General features: G+C 43.9%; 1 long non-coding RNA gene across 1 annotated transcript; it reads right to left on the bottom strand.

Annotated features, from left to right (window-relative positions):
* Positions 1–275: 275 nt before the first annotated feature.
* LOC123410852 lies at positions 276–2010 on the bottom strand. The gene is made up of 3 exons (XR_006613116.1): positions 1684–2010; positions 1043–1145; positions 276–779 (listed from the first exon to the last, which is right to left on the bottom strand). It is a non-coding gene; the product is annotated as an uncharacterized LOC123410852 (long non-coding RNA).
* Positions 2011–12896: the final 10886 nt, after the last annotated feature.

Genomic DNA, 12896 nt, shown 5'->3' with positions numbered 1-12896 from the left:
CACGGGCAGTTGACTAGTTTTTAACTAAAAGGGGTTTCACATATTGACAAGGGGATAGAAATTGTATGGTAATTATTAATACAATTTTTTTGAAAGAATTAAATTAACCATGTAGGATATTTTAATTCAAAAACCCTTCAATTGATGACAATGTTTTTATTTAAAGAACATTGTTAATTCAGATCGTTCATAATATTAATAGAGTGTTGGCCATCCTGTCCTTTAAATCTGAAGTATGTAGGGAACGAACACCACATGACTCGCACAATAAGAAATATTCATAAGAAAAACTTTCACTTTAGGATAAACATCTCTCTGAAATACAAAACTGCTCACAACTTGGAGCATGCATGTTACTCCCGATCTACTCCTTGTTTTGCTCCTTATGTAGTCCGCATTGAAATCTCTAAAAAGAGATATATTTAGGAACGGAGGGAGTATCATTTCGGGCACCTGTTTTTGTTCCTTTCAAGAGTCCGTGGTCGTACAAAAATGTTTCCATTTCTGTGAAGACTTCACATCCTACCCGACTCAATTTTTAACACAACAAAGAAAGCTAGCCAAAATACCATATACTCATCATGGTCACAGGCTATGTGGAAGTATAGCCCATCGTCTCCCTGCCAAGTGCCTCATATGAAGGAGGTTGGGTACGTTTTTCTCAATAGTCATCCTTAGATTCAAATCCAAACTGAGTTGCTTTGATGAGGGCATTGTTCATACTTCCACCTCCTTGGTTCTTCAGTGCGAGACTCCAAATTTTATGATTGGGGACGAACCTAGAGGAGAGCAGACGACATGAAATGGGACAAATCAAGAGTGAAGGAACGAAATTAGGTTATATTTCCTTTTAGAAACTTTCCGTAATTCTGACATGAGATGCAAACTTGTTCCGTCAGATGAACTGAAATAAATCATATAGCAAAGACCGCTATTTCATTGCTGAATGACACAGGAAAAAAAAATAACAGCCACCAATACGCTATTCTAGATAAATTAGCTGCTACCCCAACAAATTTAGCGAATATAGGTTGATAAGTACCTTGCATCTACGGGAGATAACATACTTATGAAGATTAGGGCATGCACGGCTTGCTTCGTAGCCCCAGGGCCGGTGACTGCAGGTCGTAGGTTGCAATCCAAAACTGCAAACCGAATAAAATTGCTATGGAACACAAGGAACTTACATGCATGGTGAATGTACAGAATATCATTGTAACTTTTTGTAGATGGCTAATCCAATTCTAAGGTGATGGGGAGGCATTTTTTGGTTTATCCTTAGCTCCATAGAGACGCTCTTAAGGAAGAATGGGACAAATCCATTGAGAAGTACATCCGAACAGAAGTATTCTTCTGTCATAAAGTCCGACGATCCCAAAAGCAGCATCAAGACGACTAACAACAAGTGTAGGTAGGACTATAAAAGATAAACAAATAAAATAGTAAACCAGGCAATCATATATATATAGGAGGAAAATAACTATGCTTGGGGAAAAATTACCATAAGACGTAGTAAAATAAGGACGGTACAACACTTTCATAGGAGATACGACCTTAACAGAAGCAAGATAAGGGTCAATAAATTCACTAAACGTAGGCTGGACATTCCTCTTAGCAGCATGCCCCAACCAATCAACTAAAGGACATGAAGCTAATAACAACACCAACAAAGCAAGCACTCACCAGATGATGATTCTCACGCCGAATTTCCAACCATCGTCGGGCCTCACCAGAAGACAAAACTAAGCACAAAAACACAAATAGCGTGTGCTAAATTTCCAACCACGCCGACGGGCCTCGCTAGAGGCCAAAACTAAGAAAAAGAACACAAATAGCGTAAATAGCAAAATTATACAATAAAAAAAGACAGCAAATTGAGAAGAAAATACTCATCAGAAGTAGACCCAACAAAGACTGAGGAAGCTTCCGTAGACGATCGCCCATCGACAACATGACCAAAGAAGGACCCGGAGCCTCACGAACCATAGCAGAGGCTGAAACAAGGAAACGAATGCACCATAAGAAGCAAAGACTACACGCACCACGCAGCTATTTGTAGGAAGCAGTGGAAAAAAAGAGCCAACAGTATGTAGAGAAGTCTAGAAGTGTCAACAATAGACAAAAAGTAAAGACGTGTCAAACAAATAAAGGGACACCATGCTACCCATGGAGGCAACGTGGACACATGCATGGTGCATGCAGAGGCAACCTATCGAGATGATCCCACGGCGGTCTTCCACATGCATGCCACGTGCAGAGGCAACATAACCAGCCACGTTGGCCTTCTTTTTTTTTGGCATAAGAAGAGCCTTGTTATTTTTTTATAGCATGTATACGTGGCAGGCTATCACATGGCGTATAACGTGTGTAAGGAACTAACCTAGGAACAATCGTGAAAGCATGGATGAGGCGATGAGCCATACAGCAACAAGCAAAATAGAAACACAGACATGCACTGTATACTGTTCACTCTTACGTGCAGACAAACTTGGGTGCTAAGTGGTCAAAGTGAAACCAGCAAACGGAGTGAAGAAAACAACCCCATGACACACGTCATTTTCTCAGCACTGGTAAAAAAAATTCCAAAAACCCAGAAAAATGAAACCCTTGCGGGTTTAGTAGTCTTATTATTATATTATTATTATTATTATTATTATTATAATATATGTGGACATACGCGACAGGAAGAGGTTCGTGTCGGAGTCAAGTATTACTACTCAGGATGGACCTTTGACGATGGAGGCTGCTGCCTGCTGCGGGCTGTTGGAGCCTTGGAGGAGCCGGTGCCCGCTCTTCTGAATCGCGCTTGCGCGATGCCTGCCGCGCGTGCTTGTGGCCGGTCCTCCTATGTGGTCTCGAGGAAGCAGTCGCCGTTGCGTTTGGATCTCTCCCCTGTGCAAAGCTAGCTAGCCTGAGGCTCGATCCATCACTGGCCAAGTTACCAAGCTAGCTCACGATGCGAGGATGCTCCCGGCTGGCGCGGCCTGTCGGGTCGAAGGTGCCGCGTGCGTGGAGCCGAGGGAGCCGCCCATAGCCACGAGACATGTAACTCGATGCCGCAGCTGATCGCCGCCGCGTACGCCGATAGGTATTGTGGGATTGGCCGCCGTTAGAACCACCTATGTTTGCTGGAATTTGAGGGTGGATCGATCTTGTGGATGGATTTTAGAAAAATAAAAACTGGAAACCTATGAAAATCTAATTGGATCTAATCAATCTACAGAACAGATCTATCTTTGATGATCCGGTGCCGTGCTCCGGGGAGAGAAGATTGATCTCCCCGAGGGCGGCGTGTTATGGAAGTGGAGGAAGGTCCTAGTATCGATGTTTTTAGACAAACCGCTCTAATACCACGTGGAAAGTGTATGATGGTTGAATATTTATTGTGTTGTATTTTGATATAACCCTTATAGGGGTATATGTAGGAGTATATGAGGGGTAGAGGCTTGAAGTACAAGACAAGTTATATGTGGTTTAAGCTAATTCTATCTCTATCTCCTTATCTCTAACTTAAACCCAATTATACTTCTAACACATCGACCTTTGGGGCTCCCGCTCCCCAACAAGATCAAGATCTTTTTTTTTGAAAGATCCCGGGTTTCCGACTTCATTGATTTAGGAGAAAGCACGTAGGGAGACAATGGTGATCAAGCGGTCATGGAAACAAGAGGAGCTGCAGTAGCAGGGGAACTGCAGGAAGAAAAAGGAAAATAAAAAGAGAAAAGAATGCCAAAATATTCTCCGACAATTATCTCCCAACATCTTCCCCAAAAGGGGGCTCAAGACAGCGTGCACCCGCCAGCCGCCATAGCTCGAAGTTCCCTCTGATGGCACGAAGGACATCTTCAGTATGCGGCATTTTGTTTCGGAAAATGCAAGCATTTCACTCCTTCCAGATTTTCCATGCAATCATCATCATCGACTTGAAACCTTTCTTGAACTCTGTCTTGGTGAGAGCCGTCAGCTTGTGGGAGTGCCTGAGGGAACTATAGTGTGTCACCCTCTTCTGGAGCAAAGCCGCGCAGCCGACCCTAGAGGACGCCATCTGCCAGATCGCGACGGAGGAAGGGCAGTCCACTAGTAGAAAAAAGTCTTTTGTCCCGGTTCGTAAGGGCCTTCTGTCCCGGTTTCGGAACCGGGACTAAAAGGTCGTTACTAATGCCCTTGGCCTTTAGTCCCGGTTCTTACATGAACCGGGACAGATGGGCCTCCACGTGGCCGGTGCGGCGAGCCCGGGCAGAGGGGCCTTTAGTCCCGGTTGGTGACACCAACCAGGACCAAAAGGCATCCACGCGTCAGCATTTCACGTGCTGGGTTTTTTTTTTGAAAGGGGGGAGGGGGTTTAGGGGGGTTAATTTAGGTGTTTCATATATTGTGTTAGCTAGCTAATGAATAGAGAGAAGTGTGCTCTCTTATCTCCTTGCTTGGTCGACTCTACCTACTATACGTATAGAGAGGACTAGACACGCTAGCTAGTAAGAAAATGAAGGAAACAGAAGATCGTCATGAACATATGCATACAAAGAGAAGTGATATCGGCCACCTCTCCTTCTCTGAGAGATTGGTCGAACAACAAGTTCTCGTATATCTATCCGATGCTACTGGCTACATATATACAATATAATTATCTCTTACAATATAATCTCCTGATTAAAATTCAACTGATTACGGTTCACATGGTATTCTCCGTCTTCACGGATCACGTGGTCAAGAAAGAATGCCGCCAATTCCTCTTGAATTCCTCGCATACGATCTGCTGGTAGGAGTTCATTCCGCATCCGATATATCTAATTTGAAGAAGGAGGTCAATACATATATATGAATAAATGAAACTGACACCACAAATGATGGTAATAAAATAAAATTGTGAATATTATTATTTACGCACGTCATATTGTTTGTCAGAGTAGCCCCGCTCACAGGTCACGTGGCAGATGGACTCGCAAATGTAGTATCCACAGTAATCATTTCGTGGTTCCTGCCACAACCACTTTACAAGAAATAGAGGTCAATCAAACTGATAGTTAGCAAGCATGCTAAATGGTATTGATGAAACTAGCACTTGAATCAGTAGGAGATGCATGCAACATGCTACTATAGTACTTACTTTCGGGTGTTTAAATTGCAGCTTCTTCGGCAGTCCCGGAGTTTTTGCGGTGAATTTCTTCCAAACCCTGTCAGACAAAGAAAACAATTACTTGATATCAGGAAATGAACAAAGTTGCCGATATGGTGCGATAATGATCGATTTAACTTACTTTTCTAGAATTTAAGTCATGTCCGCATACTCGTTGGGATCTTTTCGTCTCGAGTCTAAGACGGTTACTAGTCCCTGCTCAAGCTTAATCTCTAGGAGAATATAGTGAAAGCTGCGCACGCATGCATAACTCATCAATTACATTACTATAACCTTGACTAATAAGGGAAACCGAATATGCACAAGACAGTAACACTCACTGGAATTCGTAAGGGAAGAGTATTATAGCTTTGTTTTGATTCAATACAAACGATTGTAGCAGGTTGGCCTCGGTATCTTTGGCCTGAGATTTAATCATAAATGCATCTACGAGATTTGTGTTAATGAACCCAATATTACCGATTTGTCTTTTCTTCAATTCGACGATCTTCAATCTGCATATAATATAGTGAGGATAATTAAAAATACATGCAATGAAAGAGCTGACCTATATATGGAGACTTAATGACAGAAGTAGTACTACTTACAGGTAGTAGCAAGTGATCATTAATTTATCGAGGGCCTTTAGATTGAAAAACGGGAAGAACTCCTCAAATGGAACCATCAATAGTTCAAGTCCAACGAGGTCATGCTCCTTTCTAACTCCCAGCGTCAAAATATTACTCCCCCCAGACTCTTTGCAAGTTTTCATGTACCAATCATGGAATCTTCACATCATCGTTGTTAGAGATCTTTCATCTTTGACGAGAGGCTTCCCGTACACGTATTTGTGTTCGTCCACCTCCAATAAATCAAAATGTGCATCATCGGGCAGGTAATCTGCAGGATTGGTACCGGGAAACAAGATCCCCGGATGATTAGCGACGATATCACTAGACACCTTGAGCGGGGGGAACGATTGGTTCGCTTGTTCGCCGAGCTGGGCAACTTTTTTCCCAGCTCGTCGTTCTGCTAACCTTTGATCACTGACAGTACTTCCCGACCGCTGCACTTCGATAAATGACTTTGGAATAATGCGCTTATAGTTGCCTTTCGTCGGAGACTTTGGTGGTTTCTTCAGGGCAGCTAGAGTATGCTTTGCTTTTATCGGATCTATCTTCTCCTCCGGAGGTGGATGTTTTTTTTTTCTTTCACCCCTTCAAAGAAGTTCTTCACTTCGGCTTCCACGATCTTCTCGTTTTCGTTCGGGCTCCTCTCGTATGGTAACTTCTCTAGAGGCTTTAGAGAAGGACCGTATTTGTATTGTCGGAGCAGACGGAGCGGCTGTGACTTTCTTTCCTTTCTTACCAGGCGGAGGAGAAGGACTACACGCCGGAGGAGCCGGAGCGGCGGTGGGTCTCTTCAGCCCTTGTTGACGAGGCGGAGAAGGAGGAGGCAGATGGCTGCTCGGGCGCGCCGGCGCAGGCGGAGAAGGAGGCGGAGTGCCGTCACGCGCGAGAGAAGGAGGCTGAGTGCCCTGATCACTCGCCGAAGGAGGCGGAGGAGGAGGCGGGCCTTGACTCACCGGAGGAGGAGGACGAGGCAGGCGTCCAGTTCGGACGGTGGATGAGCTCCTTCCGCCATAGGAATGGAGTCTTCAAAGAAGAATCCAGCCGAATCTCCCCTTCACCCGTAGGGTGGTCAAGCTCAAGCTCCTCAAATCCTTCCGTTATTTGATCCACCATCACCCTAGCATATCCTTCTGGAATCGACTGGCTGTGGTAGGTTGAGCTAGGTTCATTAGGTAAAACAGAGCCAACAGCCGCCTTGACTTTAAATGTCATCCATCGCGTCATAAGGTGGCAATGTTGAGACTCTGTGATAGCATCCATGGGGTAGCACGTGAAGACAGGCTCCAGCTGCTGAGTCTGCTCGGTGGAAGCCACGCTGCTTCTCCGCTGAGATGGCGGGGTAGCTTCAGGGGAAGCTTCGGCAGGTCGTTTGCTGCGATGTGCTTCTCGTTCCTCTAGCCCTTGTACCCTTTCGTGCAGCGCCTACAGTTGGCTATGCTCCGCTTTCTTCCTCCTCTCTTGGGTTTTGTAACCCCCTGCGTCCGGAAACCCATCCTTCCACGGAAGGGAGCCTGGCGTGCCTCGTGTCCGTCCAGGGTGCTCAGGATTCTCGAGGGCCATTGTGAGCTCGTCATTCTCTCTGTCTGGAATGAACGCCCCTTCCTGTGCTGCGGCGATATAGTGCTGAAGCTTCCTGACGGGTATTCGCAGTTGCTCTTCCGTCCAAACGCACTCCCCTGATACAGGGTCCAAGGTTCCGCCAACCCCGAAGAACCAAGTCCGGCTACGATCTGGCCATCTCAATGTCTCTGGTTCGACCCCTTTAGCAATCAGGTCATTCTCAGCCTTGTCCCACAAAGGTCGGGCTTTGAGGTAACCACCTGACCCGGTGCGATGGTGAAGCTTCTTCTTCGCAGCATTTTTCTTGTTTGTCGCTGACATCTTCTTAATCTTTTCCGATGTATTGTGGGCCACAAATGCGGGCCATTGATCTCTGATCTTCTCAAACCGGCCGGTGAATTCTGGTGTCTCTTCTTTGTCGACAAACGTTTTCAGCTCATTCTTCCACCTCCTGAATAGTTCTGCCATCTTCTTAAGAGCATGGGACTTGATCAATTCCTCTATAACTGGCTTCTCCGGATCCTCCTCTGGCGGTAGGGTGAAATTTGCCTTAAGCATTGTCCAAAGATCTTCTTTTTGCATATCGGAGACATAAGACGTCGGCACCTCAGGGTCTTCCTTCTTTGGCTTTAACCATTGCTGGATACTGATCGAGATCCCGTCCCTAACAAGAACCCCGCACTGAGCACAAACTGCATCCCTTGTCCGGATGGGTTCAATCGGCTTGCCATCGCGCGCGATTGCTGTGATCTCAAACCTTTCATCCGAGCGCAACTTTTTCTTTGGGCCTCGTTTCTTTACCGAAATTGAGGTCGATCCGGTGGGCTGGAGAAAAAAGAAGAAAGACGAGAGTTAATTAATATGTGTACATATGAAAACAATGAATGCATCAATTAACTAGTCAACATGGGCTTAACTAATATATATATACCTGGCCGGACTCGGGTCAACGGAGCCGTCATGAACGCCCTCTTCTTCACCCGGTCCTTCCAGATCATCATGAATGCCGTCTTCTTCACCCGATCCTTCCAGATCATCATGAACATAGCCCTCTTCTTCACCCGGTCCTTCTAGACCATCGGTGTCTCTGAGAAACGACGCAACGACATCACTTCCCTTGTGCAATTATCTCCCCCAACATCGCTTCTGTTGCTTCGTCTCGGGAGTGATCCATAGTTTCTGCAAATATTTACAACATGTCAATTATTATTCAAACATGGTACAGATGGATATACATTAGTGGCAAACGTTGAACTAGCTAGCTAATCACAATAAGGAATCATGTTAGTGGCCTCGACGCTACTTCTCTAGGGTTTGGGGTGGCCTAGACAACGCTTCAAGGGTTTGGGGTGGCCTCGACACAACGCTTCAAGGGTTTGGGGTGGCCTCGACGACAACGCACTTTTAACTTGGTAAATTTGGGTGGCCTCGAGAGAGTTTGTTGGTAGGGGCACGGCAGGAGGGGGTAAGAGACCAACATTGTTTTTTCTCTAGGGTTTGGGTGTCCTCAAGAGTTTTGGTCGAGCGAGAGGGCCGAGGGGGGTGCTCCCGTGGTATAAGTTATCACGGTCGAGAGTGGGAATATATATCGACCGCCCCTCATGTCGAAGTTATCCGGGAGGGGGTTATATCGACAACGACGCGACATACATATATATGGGAAAATAATGTTATCGGGGAGGGGGTATATCGGTACCCCACTTCGTGTTGAAGTTCGATATGGAGGGGGTATATCGACAACGACATACCCGATCAAAAATAAGAAGACAAAAGAAGAAATAAAAAGAGGAGAAGAAGAAAGGAACAGAAGAGAAGCAATCGAAGAAAAAAAAGAAATAAAAGGAGAAGAAGAAAGGAATAGAGAAGAAAGAAGAAAAAAAATAGAAATTTTCTATTTTTTTTGTTCTTTCTCCTCTATTCCTTTCTTCTTCTCCTCTTCTTTTTCTTCTTTTTTCCTCTTCTTATTTTTTTATCCTCTTCTTCCTCTTCTCTTCTTCTCCTTTCTTCCTCTTCTTATTTTCCTTTTTCTCCTCTCATTCTTTTTCTTCTTCTTCGTTACTTCCTAGCTATATATAATACTTTTCTAAAAATGTAACTTTTGCATATATAAAACTTTTTCTTCGTCTTCATTCTTCCTTCTCTTCCTTCTTTTCCTAAATATATAAAACTTTTCTAAAAATGAAACTAACCTAAAATGTACTAAATCAGAGAACTTATATAGATAAAACTAACCTAAAATGTACCCAAATGTACTAAAATCTAACTTTTATATGCACACAGAACATACATACATATATACATTTTTATAAAAATGCAAAAAACAAATCATCATTTATATGAACAAAGGAGAGGACAGGGTGGGCGGCGCTGGCTTGACCAAGGAGAGGCACGACGCCGGCGTCGGTGTACAGGGCGGCGACGACGGCGTGGTCGGGGCAGGGGCGACGGCGGCGTGGTCGGGGCAGGGGCAACAGCGATCGACGGGGCAAAGGGCGGCGACGGCGTCGACGGGGCGGGTAGGGGCGCGGTAGAGGCACGATGAGGGAGCGCGGCGTGGTCGGGGGGCAGGGGCGACGACGGCGTGGTCGGGCCGGGCAACGGCGGCGTGGTCGAGGGTAGGGGCGATGACGGCGAGCTCGGGCAGCCTGGCGTCGTCGTCGGAGGAATTGAAGGAACTAACGAAATTTTCACAACTGCTGGCTTATATAGCAAAGCCATTGGTACCGGTTCGTGGCACCAACCGGTACCAATGCCCCCCTTTAGTCCCGGTTGGTTCCACCAACCAGGACCAAAGGTGACTTTTCAGCAGCCCAAAGGGCGGGAAGCGGGCGGCCTTTGGTTTGAGTTGGTGGCACCAACCGGGACTAAAGGGTGGGCATTGGTACCGGTTGGTGCCACGAACCGGTACCAAAGGCCCCTGTGCTGCCCGCGTCGCGGCCAAAGTTTAGTCCCACCTCGCTAGTTGAGAGGGGCGCGCGGTGGTTTATAAGCCCCACTGCCGCACCCCTCTCGAGCTCCTCTCCACTACACGCTTTCGGGCCTACTTGCTAATGCTTTGCCTGATGGGCCTTCTCGGCCTACTGCGGGCCTGAATCCTGGCCCATGGATGGGTTTCTAGTCGTATTCAGGCCGTGGTGGCCCAGTTGGTGGCAATTTTTTTTATTTTTTCACAGTTTTTTTGTTTTCTTTTTTGCTTTATTTATTTTATTTCTTTTTTGCATTGGTATGGGTTGCCTGCCACACCGGTGGTGCGATGGAATGTTTATTCCCACCTCGCCAAGCGAAGGGCTTTCGAGCCTGTTTATAAGCTCCGCCGCGGCTGCAACGTGGAGAGGAACATCTATTTTTTTTAATTTTTTCCATTACTTTTGTTTTGTTTTTTTCTTTATTTTTGTTTTGTTTACTTTTTTAGTTAGCTTATTTTGTTTTGTTTCTCCTTACAACAAAATACTTATTTTTTTTATTTTTTTGTTTCTAATTACTTATTTATTTTATTTTTTGATAATTCTTTTTGCCATTAAGACCATGAAATTGAAAAGCATTTGAAATGAACACTGAAAAGGTTCCAAGTTGGCATGGTATCATCATTTGACCCACATAGCATGTGCGAGAAAGTTGAGAGGGTTACGGCAAAAACTGGATGCACGTCGTGTACAAAACGGACAATCTCTTTCGAAGTATCAGAGTTTCATACGGAAACTCGTCTGTTACAAAGGGATTTCATTTTTTTAACTTATTTGAACTCCATAGTTTTTCTGTGTTCAAAATGCACCATTCAAAGCCAGATCATCAATTTACAACCCTTTCTGACTTCATTTGTTATTTTTCTTGCATTTACTGATTATTTTGAGCTATAAGACCATGCAATTGAAAAGCATTTGAAATGAACTCTGAAAAGGTTCCAAGTTGGCATGGTATCATCATTTAACCCACATAGCATGTGCGAGAAAGTTGAGAGGGTTACGGCAAAAAATGGATGCACTTCGTGTACAAAACGGACAATCTCTTTCGAAGTATCAGGGTTTCATACGGAAACTCGTGTGTTACAAAGGGATTTCATTTTTTGAACTTATTTGAACTCCATAGTTTTGCTGTGTTCAAAATGCACCATTCAAAGCCACATCATCAATTTACAACCCTTTCTGACTTCGTCTGTTATTTTTCATGCATTTACTGATTATTTTGAACTATAAGACCATGAAATTGAAAAGCATTTGAAATGAACTCTGAAAAGGTTCCAAGTTGGCATGGTATCATCATTTCACCCACATAGAATGTGCAAGAAAGTTGAGAGGGTTACGGCAAAAACTGGATGCACTTCGTGTACAAAACGGACCACCTCTTTCGAAGTATCACGGTTTCATACGGAAACTCGTCTGTTACAAAGGGATTTCATTTTTTTGAACTTATTTGAACTCCATAGTTTTTCTGTGTTCAAAATGCACCATTCAAAGCCACATCATCAATTTACAACCCTTTCCGACTTCATTTGTTATTTTTCATGCATTTACTGATTTGTTGAGCTATAAGACCATGAAATTGAGAAGCATTTGAAATGAACTCTGAAAAGGTTCCAAGTTGGCATGGTATCATCATTTCACCCACATAGCATGTACGAGAAAGTTGAGTGTGTTACGACAAAAAATGGATGCACTTCGTGTACAAAACGGCAATCTCTTTCGAAGTATCATGGTTTCATACGGAAACTCGTGTGTAACAAAGGGATTTCATTTTTTGAACTTATTTGAACTCCATAGTTTTTCTGTGTTCAAAATGCACCATTCAAAGCCACATCATCAATTTACAACCCTTTCTGACTTCCTTTGTTATTTTTCATACATTTACTAATTATTTTGAGCTATAAGACCATCAAGTTGAAAAGCATTTGAAATGAACTCTGAAAAGGTTCCAAGTTGGCATGGTATAATAATTTCACCCACATAGCATTTGCGAGAAAGTTGAGAGGGTTACGGAAAAAACTGGATGCACTTCGTGTACAAAACGGACAATCTCTTTCGAAGTATCAAGGTTTCATACGGAAACTCATCTGTTAAAAAGGGATTTCATTTTTTTGAACTTATTTGAACTCCATAGTTTTTCTGTGTTCAAAATGCACCATTCAAAGCCACATCATCAATTTACAACCCTTTCCGACTTCATTTGTTACTTTTCATGCATTTACTGATTATTTTGAGCTATAAGACCATGAAATTGAAAAGCATTTGAAATGAAGTCTGAAAAGGTTCCAAGTTGGCATGGTATCATCATTTCACCCACATAGCATGTACGAGAAAGTTGAGTGGGTTACGACAAAAAATGGATGCACTTCGTGTACAAAACGGCAATCTCTTTCGAAGTATCATGGTTTCATATGGAAACTCGTGTGTAACAAAGGGATTTCATTTTTTGAACTTATTTGAACTCCATAGTTTTTTGTGTTCAAAATGCACCATTCAAAGCCACATCATCAATTTACAACCCTTTCTGACTTCCTTTGTTACTTTTCATACATTTACTAATTATTTTGAGCTATAAGACCATCAAGTTGAAAAGCATTTGAAATGAACTCTGAAAAGGTTCCAAGTTGG

This window comes from Hordeum vulgare, chromosome 7H (genome assembly GCF_904849725.1).
Source record: "Hordeum vulgare subsp. vulgare chromosome 7H, MorexV3_pseudomolecules_assembly, whole genome shotgun sequence".
Taxonomy (NCBI): Eukaryota; Viridiplantae; Streptophyta; class Magnoliopsida; order Poales; family Poaceae; genus Hordeum; species Hordeum vulgare.
Note: the sequence above shows the minus strand (reverse complement) of the source record. Positions and strands in the feature narration are given on the sequence as shown.